Raw genomic sequence first — 11177 nt, forward strand, 5'->3', positions numbered from 1 at the left:
TCTTAGATGTACTAGGTCTCAGTGACTAAGATTTGAGAAGCCCCAATAGTCTGCACTAAGAGGAAGGAAAGAATGGCTGCCCACTGCTTCTCTCCCTTCAGACGCAATCCTTTAAAGATTCTTAGCCCAGACCTGACTCAGCTGGACAACACAAAACCCACAGAACATGGGGGCTACGGCTCTCCTCCTAGAGTTAATGTGCAAAGTCTTGAACCCAATCAATACCTCCTTCCTTACAAATTCTTCCAATCCCTTGGCATCCTCTGCCTTGGGCAATTCAGATAGTGCTGCGGCTTGGTTTCACATGAGTATAACATCATCGCTCTCAGACCGACGTTGTGTGGGTGCCATGAGACTACATACTCAACTTAAGACCTCAGTTTAGTAGGAATTCAGTAACATTCAATGGGAAGGGTCTGGAATAGATCCATTCAAACTTTTATTCCAAGAGAAAGAGAGGCAGAAAAGGGAACTTAGCTTACCTGGAATGAGATGGCATGTGAGAGAGACAGACAGTGGGATGCATGAATACGCATCTCCTGGCCTATTTTGGGGAAAGACATTGACTGCATGGAGCCTGTCTGCTTCTGTGTGCAGAAATAATGACAGTTTCTGTGTGGGAAATAATGACAGTTTCTTGCCCTAAGATCCCAATGACTCTATGGAATGGCATTTCAAGTGACAGGGGAGAATTCTCTTTCAGACCTGGCTCACAGGTTCCCCCCAGGCATATGCCTGTGCTAACCATGCCTGAAGTTAAGGGAAGTAGCTGCTGTCTGTCTGGGTTATGAACCTCCAACTTTCCACTGGATCCTTACACTTGGTCCATAGCAAGGGTTTGGGAAGCCAGAAGAGTTAGAACCACTGGGGGAATCCCATGTCTTCGGTTTGCAACAGAACAATTGCCTCAGGATTCAAAGACCACTGCTTTAGAAACTATGTCCATCATTCCTAGAAGATGGAGGCTCATGTGTTGGCTCTGACTGACAGCTAATGGCAGAACAGTAGTGCTCCCGAAAGGCCCCACACAAGAGGAAGAGAATCCTCCCCCACTCCCAAGGGCTCTGCCACCCCGGTATTCCACTCCTCTTATACCTACCACACCAGTTTCCACAAGGAATGTGTTTTTGACACCTAAGCAGGCGCTTTTGGGGATCTGGGCCTTCCGGTCGGGGACTTGTGACAGCCAAACCAACTCAAGGGACCACACACAGTGAGGTAAGCAATTGCACACTACTTCCTTGTGACTTTAGATTTTCCAAGATCTTTTACAAATATTTTTTTATTCAAGCATATATTTTGCATTGAAAATATTACTGCCTCCTCTCCCCCTCCCCCCAAAATGTTTTCTTCTTTTTCTTGACAAGTGGAAATTGAACTTAGGGCTTATGGTATGATAGGTAAGTGCTTTACCGCTGATCTATGTCCCAGCCCTCCAAGACCTCTGGAGTGTGTGTGTGTGTGTGTGTGTGTGGTATGTGCATACATATGTGTTTGTATGTTCATGCAGTCGGTGTGTGTAGCAGGCAGAGATGAGAGGAGACCGGAGGGGGGTATCAGGTTCCTTCCTCTGCCATCTTTACCTGACTCCCCTGAGATGGGGTTTCCCACTGAACCAGTTCTCTGATCCCACTGGCTTCATTGGCTAGCGAGCTCTAAGTATCTCTGCCTCTGCCCTCCGACAGGGTTACAAGCACACGCAACCATGCCCAGTACATTAGATAGGTGCTTGGGGTTTTGTACCAAGACCTTAATGTTTGCACATTAAGCACTCTTACCTATGGATCCACCCCCCAACCCCCACAAATTCCCCCCCCACACACACACGCACATGTGTAGCCCTGGCTGTCCTGGAACTCACTCTGTAGACCAGGCTGGCCTTGAACGCAGAAATCTGCCTGCCTCTGTCTCCCAAGTTGCTGGGATTAAAGGTGTGCGCCACCACGCCCGGCTCCCCACAAACTTTTTTTATAGACACATATCCCAAACACTGAGCCAGTCAACTGTATCCTAATTCGTCATTCTCTGATGATAACATGCTTTTGACTCATGAGAAAATGTTTCCCCATCTGTGCCATTCGAGAGAATCATGTGATCTGCATTTGGCATCTGGCCCTTAGCGCTCTGCTGGACAGTCATAGAACGCCAGGCAGGATGTCGCTCCTGACTCCCCCACCCTCATCTGCCTCTTGTCTGTGGACAACAGAGGGCCTCCCACTTCCTGGCATTTCCTCTCAATTCCAGTTAAAGGCCCTGAATTAGCCCTCTAGCCAGGACCTCAGGGTGGCTCACCCCGTGCTGTAAGTTCAGGGAACCAGTGCTGTAAAGCAGAAGGCATCCTTAAGTAGTTGGGAAGGAGGCTGACACACAGGAGCTGAGCTCACACTGCCTCCCTCCCGTAGGAGGCAGTGCAGCAGAACATTTGTGAGTGCCTGCTGTGGGAGGAGACACAAGCTGGCTTGGACAAGTTAAACTCTCAACTCCCTTGTCTGTAATTAGCCAGGCTGACTTTATGTGACCAGCAAAGGGGATACTAGACATAAATCACCCATCATAGTGCCTGGTGCACATAGTGCACCATCGTGCACCATAGTGTACAGATCAACAGCAATCAACAACAGAGTTTAACAAAGGACTGTATCTAAAGCCCAGATCATCATCTCTGTTGACTGGGTTATCCCACGGAGAAAAGCTGCCTTCCTCTTCTGCAGAAGCCAGAGGGGCAGGTAAAGGCCATTGCTGGCACAGCTTCTAATGTATAGGCATAGGTAATGATGATACATCACAGATAACAAGGCGTGGGCTGATCACCAGAAAGAAAAGAGAAAGCTCACATAGGCAAGTTTCCATGTGTTATAAACATCAGCATGTATGACTGTTCTATATATATTGAGTCAAAGGACCTTTGGCTTCTTATAAACAGCATTATCCCAAAACTATGCAATGCAAGACGCATTCGTCATTGGTTTCTTTCTAGCTGATGTATTTAAAAATGGAAAGCCGACTAGGCAAAGGGCTTGCTACACAACCATGAGGCCCTGAGTTTGATCCCTCACTCCTATGTGTTAGAAGGCATGTGCTTTCATGGGTGCATATGACCCTAGCAGGGTTGGTTTAAGATGGGTGAATCATGATGCTCGAAGTCTGGCCACCCTAGCCCACCTAGGGAGCCTGAGGTCTTCCTGAAGAACAACACTCAAGATTGACCTCTGCCTCTACATGTATGTGAACACATACAGACACACAAGCACCCCAACACACACACACACACACACACACGTAAAAACACTAACTTATATCCCAAATATTAGTATTTCAATACGCAATTAGCATTTGAAAACTTGTTATTTTTTTCATACTATATTTCCCAAATTCAGTGTATATTTTATCTTTAGGTCTCAATTTAGGCTCACTTCATTACAAGTGCCTGGGACCCACCTGTAGCTTGGGGCCACAGTCCTAGACAGTGATGCTGTAAATCTTCTCTATGAACTGTCTTTCCTGGTCCCTGATAGCCACACTTCGAGTCCAGTTTGTGCTTCCCATACATTCCTTGGTATGGAGCCATCCACTGTAGTGTGCTCAACCTACCAGGGGTTACAATCCTTAAAGGAAACTGTTTAGTTATGGGTAGGGACTCATGAACCTTGTCTGGGTGAGGCTTCTTGCTATTGTGCAAACACCATTCTAGTCAGCCAGCTATACATCTTTGGGTAACACTTCCCACAAAAAAATGAACAAGTGACCTCAAGATAATGCATGCCCAAGCGATTGTTGTCAGTGGCTGGAAATGAAAGAAATTAAGAGCTGCAGACACTGGGCTGTGGGTTCAGATTTCCTCTGGTCCTCTGTGAAGCCCCCAATGAAGCAGGGATGACTGGAGACCTGGAGTGGAGTTAAAGTACCTCATGGCATAACAAATTATCAAGAAGGAAGACCTACAGGTGGAGAGCCTGCCAAGAACGTGCAGCTCATTAGCCCATGCAGGTGTGTGGAGCAAGGCTTTCGGGGGTAAATGAGCTCAGCTCAGTAGCAGAAAGGCTGTCCATTCCTTTGAATGAAGGGAAACGGTGGTAGCCACCTTGACATCTGGTTTCAATGGCTTATTGGATCCTACTGACTTAGAGCAAGGGCTCTTTCTTTCTTTCTTTCTTTCTTTCTTTCTTTCTTTCTTTCTTTCTTTCTTTCTTTCTTTCTAAGACTTACTTTATTTTATTTATATGAGTACACTGTAGCTGTCTTCAGACACACCCGAAGAGGACATCAGATCCCATTATGGATGTTTGTGAGCCATCATGTGGTTGCTTGGGAATTGAACTCAGGACCTTTGGAAGAGCAGTCAGTGCCCTTAACCACTGAGCTATCGCTACAGCCCCTCTTTCTTTCTTTCTTTCTTTCTTTCTTTCTTTCTTTCTTTCTTTCTTTCTTTCTTTCTTTCTTTCCTTCCTTCCTTCTTTTCATCCCAAATGTTGCCCACCCTCCTAATCTACCCTCACAGAGTTCTTCAGCCCATCCAGTCTCCACTTAGCCTCTGAAAAGGCAGTGCCCTCCCATATCCCGCCACCCACCCTGATGCATCAAGTCTCTGCAAGATTAGGCCCATCCTCTCCCACTGAAGCCAGACATGCCAGCTCTCTTCCACATATATGCCAGGGGCCTCGGACCAGTCCTTGTATGTTCTTTGGTTGGTGTCTCAGTCTCTGGGAGCTCCCAGCGGTCCTGGTTAGTTGACACTGTTGGTTTTCCTATGGCATTGCCATCTCCTAGAGCAAGGGTTCTTAATGTTTATCAAGGGATCAATGACAATTCTCAAGAGCACACAGGAGAATAAGGGAGTTGTAGAACTAATGGCATTGAACTACAGAGATGTGTTTAATATGTTTGCACTCTGGACCAAGATTACCTGAGCTCAGAGTTTGACCCTGAGGTTCTTCCAACTGTTGGCCATGTACTTTGAACACGTTCATGGCCTTCTTACCACAAGAGGAGCCTTTCATCTTCCTTCAAAGGGCAATAAGAGCTTCCTAGGGTTTCAGAGAGATTAGATGAGATTCTACAAAGCTCTCTGTGCAGGGCAGCCACTTGGCAAGCGCTCTGTTATATTCTCTCCTGTGAGCGTTACGAGGGCCTCTTCAAGGGTCTGAACTGAGGATGAAGCTATCCCTCAATTGCTGCCTTGAAAATGTACTTTGAGTGTCATTAGCCTTTTGAGCTATCAGATAAACAGGATGGTATGGAATTCCAATAGCCACAAGAGCCCTGGTAAGAGAGAGCCTGAGGGTACTTTGCCCCCTCCTTTCCATATCTCAGTGGAGGACAAACTTCAGCGTCAGCGCTGCCATGTGGGAAGCTAAAGTTCAGCCCTCTCAGACCTCGCTGTGACAGCTGTACCTGCTAGTCCATGAACTCTGGGGTACACCACTCCAGCTCCGTCCTTTCTGGCCCATCATTGCTGAGTTGATATGAATTGCTTCTTCTACAGCTCTGACATTGCTTCTGTTTGCTCTCGGGCCGTTCTGCCTGACTTGGACAAGCATTCAGTCTAAGATCGTTCTTATCTACGTGTTCCACATCTCTTAGCCATTACAGGCTCCTTATGTCATCGTTGTCTTCCGTCTCTCCTCTTCCCTCTTTCTCTTCATCTTCTTTCTTCTTCTTTCTGTGCTGGGATCCCAATGCCCAGGGAGTTCTCGCCATTGGACTTCCTCCCCAGCCCATGTCATCTTTGTTCTGGCCTAAACTACCTGAGGGAAGTATTATTTTGTGGAAATTCTACAATCCGAACCAAACAAAATATTCCAAAACAGAATCTTGAATCTTAAGAGCACTCTTTCTAGATTCTGAGACCAGAATCTTATTAAAAGAAGAAATTTCAGTTTTCATTTATGACTTACTAGATTCAGTATTGTGCAGAATCTTGAAATAACCTCTACAGTAAAAAAATTTTTTTTTTGTTGCAGTGTTGGAAGAAAGTAAACATTTTAAATAACACTTGATGCAATGCCAGACTATTAAAGGACAACATGGAAATCACTGAATGATACAAATTATTATACACTATCCTAAAATTATTTTAAAAATATGTTTGTCCTCCTTCTCCACGCCATCATACCCTGATGTCCAAGGTATAAGATCTCTGGGAGGTGGCATGTCCTATCTGAGTTTTACTCTCTTGTCCAGGAAAATTGCAACTTTTGTCTACGTGACTTTGAGGGTCAAATGAAGTATTCACCATGGCAGCTGACTGCCATCTATTGATCTAAATGTCTGAAACACTTGTTGACAGTCCCACCTCATAGGGATGAAGGGGTGGCTTGGAAGAGTTACAAACTAGGAAATGCTGTGTGCACATGCCTGCTTTTCCCTGCCTTCAACTCCTGGGAAAAGCTGGTTTCTATTTGTGGAGTCCTCCTAGCCCCTAGCCTAAGAGGTAGAAAGCTAGCTGGTCCCAGACTGTGTTACAGGAGCCTGGAATGTTAGCGCCGGACATTCCAGAACTATGGTGTATTGAATATGTGGTTCCTTTGTCCCTAGGAAAAGGGAGGGAAGGTACAAAAAGGCTGTTGGAGCACCACATGGAGGAGTGTATAAGAACCGATGCTATTGGTCAGTCACCTCACATCTCAAGATCCTCGCCTCTGAATGGCCTAAAAGAATGAAGGTTTGCACTTTTTAGTGACTGCTGGATGGCTAAATTGAGAGGGATTTTAAAAACCATTGCATTCTAAAATGTACGGCTCTTGAGTGCAATAAAGCCTTGTCTAACCGTGGTGTTTAAGGAGACATGCCAGAGACAGTGGTTCATCAAGAGATAGTGTGGGGGCTGGGGAGATGGTTCAATGGAAAAGCACTCGCTTGTCAGACACACAGCACACACGTAAGCGCCAGGTAGACAGAGAGACCCTGCCTGAGATCCCAGAGCTTCTCAGGGTTGGATTGGGAGATTTCCCACCAAGCAAGCTGAGTAGGTGGACTAGCTAGAGAGCTCTGGGTTCAAGGGAGAACTCTGTCTCAGTAAGTAAGGTGGAGGGCAATCAAGGAAAACACCAAATATCAGGCTGTGACCTCCACATGTGTGCAAATACAACATGCAAACACACCTAGCAGGGATACATACCATATACACATATGCGATATATATAATATATAATAATGTTAATATTATATAATGCATAATTTATATGAAATATAATGGCATATATAAAGCAGTAATATAATATATATAATATACATATTAAAAGAGAGAGAGAGATGGTGTGGCCTGCTAAAGCATTAGTGACCCAGACTCTGGACTTTTCACCATAGGTCAGCATATTACCTTTTAGAGTCTCTGATGCCCTTGAGGATAAAGTTAACTAATGAAGCTAAGTTAAGCCACCGATGGCTCAATCATGCCAATACTTATACTCACTTGGGTCATCCTGTTCTGACCCTGCGTGACTTTGAGTTAGGTCTATGTAAAGATGGCATGGACAGTCAGTGGCAGGACTCCTGTTCAGCCAAAGCCTCCTTCTGGGACTCAGCTGACTGGCCAATGTCTCCAAAAGCATGAGTTTACATCTAACTCAAACTTGGTCATAACCAAGGCTGTCCCTAATACAGCCCCTGTAGGTATGTGAGTATCTGGTCCTAGTTAAAGCAGGGTGGGCGCAAACATGACTCTAGGGTGACCGCAGAACAATAGCAACCCCACATTACCTGACACTAATATGAATACAGATTTTCAGGCTCCAGCTCCTGCTCTCTGAATCAAAAAACCATGGTGCAGGTCAAGACAATGGTGTTGTAACGTTCCCTCTGGGGGATTGTGACACGCACTAAAGTTTAGAAACCCTGACTTGGTGCCTCACTCTCTAGAGAATGTGGTATCAGCAGGTGATCAGTCGGTAGTTTGCTGACCAGAGTACCTTGGCTCTGGTCCAGTCTGGTGGCACTGATGCTAGAGGTTTTCACAGGGATCTCCAGAGTCTCTTAGGAGCCCTTCTCTTTCTGGGTGTAAGGAAACTTAGGTTGGAGCTCTTTAGGAAGAGATGACCTTTGAGATCCACTTTGAGGTCCAAGCACTTACAAGCTGGATGAAAATCTAGCCCAAGAAGACCCCTGAGTTATTAACTTGCTAACCCCATACAGAATTGAGCAAGAAGTGGTGCTAATGTCTGACTTTGATAGGCATTTGACTTTGGTCTCCTGACCAAGTACATTAAAAAATAAGCCTTTCTATAAACTTCTATAGGCCCGGTACAGAGAAAGCGCTCAACTTTTACTGATCACCAAGTGGCTAGCTATCCATTGACCAGTGGGACAGCATTACAGGGGGACCAAACACAGAGCGGGACATCTGTGACCCTGTCTCAGGCCTAGGTTGTCTGCTACCTGATTATAAGGTTTTAGTGTCCTCTTGAATAGGGTTCATTGTCCTCCCCTGAGAAGTCAAAGTCTTGCCTGGTCTACAGAGCCTCTTATCTCTGTGATGTTAGCTTTGTGGTCTTCATGGCTTAGTGACAGTGTAGTGATGAACACCTTCCACATGAATAGAAGGAAGAAGATAGGCTGAGCCACGAGGCAACAGCCTCTGGTGTCTCACTAGGGGCAAGTAGGGCTGCCTGGTCCCATGACCCCACACTCTCTGGGCTCTTTGACTTGTCTTTTGACTCACACTCTGGGACTTCAGGATATCTCTGCTTGTTTCTTTGCTTTGGAATCCTGGAATATCCTGGCTTTCCTAGAAGGCTCATCTCCAAACGCAAACTTCTACTCAGTCCAGATCTTAAAGCCACAGCCTGAGCAGGTAGGCGTGACTTCCCCATTTCTTGAAGTGAAGGTGCAGTTTCTCTGCCTTATTGTCTAGTCTAGCCTTCTCCTGTCTCAGATCCAAAGATGGTGGGGGTGGGGAAGAAGCAAACTCCTATGCAAAACCCGCATGCCTACCCCTACCCTGAAGTCTCGCCTTTATAAAGTTCCACCCCGTTCAATGGCAGCTTCCGGAGCCAATTGCTCTATTTTTTTCTTCCCCCTCTCAAGTCCATTGCCTAACAATCTCTTGTTTAACCTTTTGCCAAATTCTCCACTTCTGTCAGAGGTGACTCTGAGTGAGTAGGTAACTTCTACCTTTGCACCTCTATCGCAACAGGTCCAAAGGTTCCAGAGCAGCTGGCAGGACACTCAGAACAAGATCCAGTGGCTTCAGGTGCGCCTGGTCCTGGAGCGTGGAAAGGTGGAGGCGGCCGCATGTGGTGCTGAGCAGAGCTAGCTGCAAGAGGAGCCATTCCTCAACCTAGCCACTGTGACCATTCTCAAGAGGTGAGCTGCCTTCTCTGGCCTATGAGCTAGAGGGAGTAGAGAAATATGGGGGAGAAGGTGGGTGTGTATTCATCTGCAACCTGACTGAAGCTTTTTCATAACAGGGGTGATAATCTCAGCTCACTTGTGTGGGAGGCAAAGAAGGACGTCAATTTAAAAGGGAAACACTTGAATCTTAGAAGATAAAAAAAAAAAAAATCAAAAGAATTGGGAGAGAATGTGAATCCCACTTTTTAAAGGGCATAAGTAATGAAGATGGATGGAGCAAGGATGCAGGTTTCCTTCATCTTCCATTCAGACATTCTTAGAGGAGCCACTTAACAATTGTTGATGTCCCCAGAGGGAGGAAGAACTTCCGAGTTGTGACACTCTTAGGGTCTGGGAAGCATCCTAAGGGCAGGGTGTGTGGTGACATTTGGAGCATCTCCTGTAAGGGAAGTAGTACTAGCCTAGCAGTAGTATAGCTACACCACTAGTAGAGCTAGTGGTATAGCTATAGTTGACTTAGGTCAGTCTGTCTCTACGGTCTGCTCCATAGTATAGAAATCTTGAGCGATGTCAGAATCCTCCCAATGTGAGAAATATTTAGAGTGTCATTACCATGTGGTGCAACTGGATAGAAAGACAAGCCAACATGATCTTAGGGTGACCCGGCCCTTGCTGAAACAGACACTGACTTCTAGAGATCAATGACGTCAAAAACAACAGTAAGACTGGTTAGTGTGCTCTAATCCTGCCATGGGAGGTGGGATAAGACAGGACTTAGAAAGCAGAGATAGATATACCAGATAGATATCTGAGTCTTGGCATGCACTTCCCCATATGAGGTTTTCCTGGGGGTGGGGTGGGGTGGTGAGTGGTGGGTAGAAAAGTCTCCTGGGAAGCTGAACTCCAAAATTAAACAAAAGCTAGAAGCACCTCTGTCCGTCCTTCCCAAGGGGTCAGACCTGCAGCCCTCTGAGGTGTGGCACCGGTTTGTTTTTCCTGGTCTTTACAGCAGGGGTGGGTGGGATGGGGTGCTCTCTGCAGAAAGAAGGAATCCTAAGGGCGGCTAGCACTCTAGTGAAGAGAGCCAGTCTTCACCTTGAATTTCCTGCCAATCCTTGGAGGGATCAAGGCTGGGAAAAGGCTACTTGATTCTGCCTGTTGTTGAGGTTGCACGGGAGTGGGGGAGAGGGAGGGAGCAGAACCTGTCATCTCTCTTCCAATTCTGAGACTGAGGTCTCCTTATGTCCCTGGGAGACCAGAACCTCAAAGGGTGATCAATTAAGACAACTGTGAACCCGGATAATGCTGAGGTGTAAGAGGGGTCACAGAACACATTTCATCCTTAAACTTGGCGGGGTGAGAGCCTGAGCTGAGTTGGTGTGTCTGCGGAAAGGGAGCCACTTCAACTGAATGACTCTCTGCCCCCGTGGTTCCTGGCTTATTTATCTATTCTGTTGTCTCTGCGAGGTGCAGAGGTGGCTGGCTTTTTGAGTCAGGGAGGTCTGGGGACTGGCAAAAGGAGCTACACGGAGAAAGGGACAGTCGTGCTGCATCTGACCTAAGGGCGGAGGTCCCTCTAGCTGGACTTTCCTGTCCTGCGAACGCAGCGGGGAACAACGTCACCTCCGTTTCTCTGGCAGTGAACCCAGGGCCACCTCAACTCGTTTTCATTTGGATTTTCGTCTTGGAAAAGAGCTAGTGGGACCAGCGGGAGCAGGTGGACTGTGTTGATGCAAAGGCGACTCGTGTTTCAGCCCCTGGGGATTGAGGTTAAAGGCTTTGAAAACCGGCTAGGGTAGCTTCGGATGTCTGTCTCCTCCTAGTCAAAAGCGCTTCCACTTTCAGTTGTGAAGGAGGAGAAAAAAAAAAAAAAAAAAAAAAAAAAAAAA

The 11177-nt window shown here is 46.5% G+C and overlaps 1 protein-coding gene across 1 annotated transcript in view; it reads left to right on the plus strand.

The window, feature by feature from the left end:
- Nucleotides 1-9151: 9151 nt before the first annotated feature.
- The window catches only part of Acsl5 (acyl-CoA synthetase long chain family member 5), a 43624-nt gene continuing 41598 nt past the window's right edge, over nt 9152-11177 (plus strand). The window contains exon 1 of the mRNA XM_029542098.1: nt 9152-9300. The gene's annotated coding sequence lies outside the window, so the exon portion shown is untranslated. The remainder of the gene's footprint in view (nt 9301-11177) is intronic.

This window comes from Mus pahari, chromosome 1 (assembly GCF_900095145.1).
Source record: "Mus pahari chromosome 1, PAHARI_EIJ_v1.1, whole genome shotgun sequence".
NCBI classification, from domain to species: Eukaryota; Metazoa; Chordata; class Mammalia; order Rodentia; family Muridae; genus Mus; species Mus pahari.